Source organism: Eutrema salsugineum, unplaced genomic scaffold (assembly GCF_000478725.1).
Source record: "Eutrema salsugineum unplaced genomic scaffold, Eutsalg1_0 scaffold_8, whole genome shotgun sequence".
NCBI classification, from domain to species: Eukaryota; Viridiplantae; Streptophyta; class Magnoliopsida; order Brassicales; family Brassicaceae; genus Eutrema; species Eutrema salsugineum.
In genome coordinates this window covers 12627687-12632417 of record NW_006256414.1, presented here as the reverse complement: position 1 = coordinate 12632417, position 4731 = coordinate 12627687, and the positions used below count along the sequence as shown (strand labels likewise).

General features: G+C 39.4%; 2 non-coding genes across 2 annotated transcripts; one reads left to right on the top strand and one right to left on the bottom strand.

Annotated features, from left to right (window-relative positions):
- LOC112082406 lies at positions 1 to 108 on the top strand. Its single transcript, XR_002897078.1, has one exon. It is a non-coding gene; the product is annotated as a small nucleolar RNA R71 (small nucleolar RNA).
- Positions 109 to 3982: 3874 nt separating this feature from the next.
- On the bottom strand, positions 3983 to 4089 carry LOC112082287. The gene has a single exon (XR_002896946.1). It is a non-coding gene; the product is annotated as a small nucleolar RNA R71 (small nucleolar RNA).
- Positions 4090 to 4731: the final 642 nt, after the last annotated feature.

Below are 4731 nucleotides of genomic sequence, written 5' to 3'. Positions count from 1 at the left end.
TATCTGTGGTGTGGACAATCTCTTTGGTATTCTCTAAATCTCTCCCAAGCAACATAAAGATCTTCGTCTTCTTTTTGTTCAAAGGTTCTTATCTTGTTCCTTAAGAGATTGGAACGAGTTCTAGTGTAAAAACGATTTAGGAAAGCCTCTCTACAAGCTGCTCACGTTTTTATTGATGCGGGTTGCAAAGATTTTAGCCACTTGCTGGCGTTGTCTCTCAAAGAGAATGGGAAAAGACTACACTTATGGTAATCCCCATTTGATGTAATGCTTGCACATAATTGTTCGAACGACTCGATATTGTCCACTGGGTGTTCGGATGAATAACCATAGAATTGATTTTGTTGAACTAAATTGATATGTGGTACCTTTATTTCGGTTTTACCATCCTATGGTAAGGCTGGTTGAATAGATATTCGATCTCCCAAAAACTTTTCGAGTGAATCGAAACTTCCTATTAGTTCCTCATCATCTTCACGCTTTACTGATCCTATTAGCTCATCATCATCAATTATCGGATCTTCAAGCTCTTCTTCCTCAGGTCATTGTCACTTGTTTAACCATCCACACGATATAGTGGATCACCAAGAGTTCCGGGAACATTTTCCCGGTCTCCCATTGTCGAGTAACCTGAAAAATTGAAAAGAAAAAGTAAAAGTAAACAAGTGTTCGCAACGAAACAAATCAAAGTCCCCGGCAACGGCGCCAAAAACTTGATGTTGCAAAAGTGAGGTGTTGTTTTACTAAGCTTCAGGTTTAAAATTTATAACCCCTAAATGTCTGCAAGTGCACAGAAGTGCGCTATAGTACTTAGGATATCGATCCACAAAGAATTAGTTGTTTCAGTATGAATTTATGCTAATGCTTAAATCAGACTAGAACTAAACAGAAATTGGTTTTGGTTTATCTAAACTAAAAGGCAAAGCAAGTGAAAGCAATTGAAAATGAAAACAGGTAAAAGCAAGTAAAAATCGAAGGCGAATTGAAGTAGGGAAAAATCGAGGGTTGTAAGCAATGGAAAACAAATGCTGGGCTCAAGGGTATCACAAGTATTCATGGACTAAACCTATCTCGAAATTAAGTAAATGATAAAGGTAATCGACTATGTATGTTCTAGAAATCAAGGCACATAAGTATGAATAGCCTACTTTCGCAGCACTAAACAACTATCTCTCGCAACCCTGACCAGTAGATTTCCACTCTGATCCTGGAAGGGAGTAGATGCAATAATTTGAACAAGACTCATCAACATTCACATTTACCTAGGTAGGTTTCCACTCCTATAGTAGAATTGCTCGTTTCACCCTAGGTCAGAAAATAGATTAAAGCTTTATCAACAAATCATATCTAGATCGAATTCTAAGTGGCCAGCAGAGAATCACGCAGTAAGATAAAAGGTAAACGAAGAACACCTAGAAGATTATAAAACCTAAATCTATCGATTCATAGATGAGACACACGAAATTCCCTACAAAAATTCCTTTAAACCCAACTGGGAAACTACTCAAACATATTGTAACAAAGCATCATGAACGTATTGAGATTGCAGGAAATTAAAAAGAGCAAAGAAGAAAAACGAAGAACAGAGTTGCAGGTGGAGGCGCGATGATGCTCTCCCTTGGCGGCTCCTTCTTCAAAATCAACGGCTACTCTCTAGGGTTTTTGTAAAACTCGTACACAGACTCTCCATTTGCCCTTTAGAATGACCTAAAGGGGGTATTTATAACTTATGGAGTTGTCCTGAACACTTTGGGCTTCAAACGTAATAAAAGGAATCGACTTGGGCTTCAATTAGGTCGTCTGGGAAGTGGACGTTGTCTGGCCGCGGTCGTGGTGCTAGTACCCGTGGGGAAACATGCTTTAGCCGCGGTCCCAGCTTGTGCCATCTTCCATGACTGCATTTTCTGTCTTTATTGCATCGGGAGTATCTGAAGATCTAACTGTCGCATTGTCTCCGAACCAAGTGCATTAGAAAGCTCGTTGTATCCTCTATGTTTTCACAATTTTTTTTTGGGGGGGGGGGGTGATCAGACGGTGAGAAGGTCTTCATCGCTTGCCATACTTCTGACGGCCTGCATTTATCCAAAATTGCTCATTTGTTCAAATTGCATCTTTTGCCCAAGTTTCCTAAAAAGTCTTTTGAAACTCTAAAACATTGAAAACACTTTAAAACCATTGAAAATAGAGTTACCTGCATAAGACATCATTATGATCCATAAAAGTGGTCAAAATACGGTGTTATCAGGGTTTTTTCTAAAGACTTATGCTTTTTACCTTAAGTTCTTTGCCTATTTTGTGAAAGAAACATACTTTCTGAGAGATATCTCCATTTTTAATTTTTAATCAAAAGAGTTCTTGAGAGTTTAATCATCAATCCATCTTCATCATCCTATCTTCTACATCTACTCATCATCTAATCATGTTTAAGTTCTCTTCTTGCAAAGGAAATAGAGTGTTATATATGATTAGTGAGTAGTCAGTCACCTCATTAGGCTTCTAGATATGTAGGTTAGGTTGCTTAGGGGTGTGATTAAGGTTGATTAGGGTTAGATTTATGCATCTTCTTCTTGCTTAGCCAATCTTAATGCTGGGTTTTTGATGATCTCTCTAACCGAGATATTTGGTATTTCATCCACCCAAAAAGGTGTTTGATGAAATGCCTAAACCAGCTAAGTCAAGAGTTCATTGTTTGATTCACATGGAAATGTTGTTTTGACCATAGATGGTATATTGGGATTGATTTCTAATGCATTCCTTTCATTGTGTCTCTAATGATGATTAGGTATGAGCAATGTTTGGTTTAATGTCTTGATGCTTGGGAAAGATTAAGACTTGTGTGGAATCTTAAGCTGATTAGATCATTCATCATCATTGTCATTAGCTCCTTAGTTAAACCCTGATGCATCTTAGCCAACTATCATGTCTAGAACTCTATGTTTTATCATCTTCATATCATCTTAATCACTTGTTGCTTTTGTTTATTGCGCGTTTAAGTCTTTAATCTTGTTTGATTGCAATTCTGTCACTTGTTTGAAACTAAACCAATTTGTTTTGCTTGGATTAAGAACTGATCACATAGTCTAGTGTACTAAACACCACACCTTTGATTGATAACCTTTTGTGCTACAACAGACAAAGGGGATTGATACCCACAAGAGCCTTGAAAAACTATTGTCATCAATTGGCGCTGTTGCCAAAGTGTGGAAGATTTAGCATTCAACATTAGTCTGTTCTTGAGAACAAGTCTTTTTGTTTTACTGATTAAACTTTTTAGTTCTGTCTTTGAAGTTTCAGGCTTATGAACCATAGGCCTAGCACAAGAAGCAGAAGTTGTGATCCATTAGAGCACTACATTGACAACATTCATCTACTTGATAGAAGAGGTAAAAGAGCAAGAGAGAGAGCAGAAGATCTTCAGCGGATGGGAATGAATCAGCAAGGGGTTCCAGCAGAGCACCAGCCTCAGGTTAACCAAAACCAGGCGGCAAGAAATGAGCATCAAGCTCATGTGAATCAAAAACATGGCTGCAAGGAATGAGCACCAGGATCAGGTTAACCAAAACCAGGCGACTAGAAATGAGCATCAGGCTCATATGAACCATGAGAACCAACACCAGCCTCAAGTGATAAATCCGATTTTTTGGGTGCCAATGCTCATCAGAACACACAGGGTATACAAGCTCCAGCTGTGGAGAACAACAAAATTGAAAAAACATCACTTCTCAATATGGTGCAAAACTCAAAGTTTCATGGCTTGCCAATGGAGGATCCCCTAGACCATCTTGATAACTTTGACAGGTTCTGCAACCTCACAAAGATCAATGGAGTATCTGAAGATGGTTTCAAGATGAGACTCTTCCCATTCAGTCTAGGAGACAAAGCACACCAATGGGAGAAGAATTGGCCTCAGGGTTCTATTCAGACAAGGGAGCAATGTAAGCAGGCTTTCTTATCAAAGTTCTTCTCAATTTCAAGAACAGCTAAGCTCAAGAATCAGATTTTTTCCTTCACCCAACACAACAATGAGACATTTGGTGAAGCTTGGGAAAGATTCAGGTGCTACACTAATCAGTGCCCTCACCATGGGTTTTCAGAAGCATCTTTGCTTAGCACTCTTTGTAGAGGTGCTCTTCCCAAGATTAGGAACCCACTAGACACTGCCTCAAATGGGAACTTCTTAGCCAAGGAGATCACTGCTGCCATGGAGCTAGTTGAGAATTTGGCAATGAGCAATGATACTTATGGGGAGGTATATGATAGGTGTAATAGGGGAGATGGCTCTAGTGAGGAGCAAAGAACGAGAAAGGATACCAAGGAGCTGCAAAGTAAGCTAGACAAGGTCTTAGTTGCTACTCAAAAGCCTCTTCATTTTTTTTGGTGAATTTGACGGGCAAGCTCAGTGTTTTGAGAATGTGAATGAAGATGGTTTAACTCAGGAAGAGCTCCACTATATTGGGAACCAGAACAAGTCAACAGGTTCACCAATCAAAATCAGAACCTGAGCTATAGAAACCCAATTGTAGCAAACCCTGGTGACCAAGTGTATCCTCCTCAGCAAGTGCAGACTCAGGGTTATGTTCCAAAGAATCAGTTCCAAGGAAATTACCAAGGGCAGCAAGCTTTTCAACAAACAGGGGTTCAGAACCAAGGTAGTAGCTTCTCAAATCAAGTCAGTTTTCAGCAACAGAAGTAATACCCTCAAGGCTTTGGACAGCCATAGGTTCAATAGGG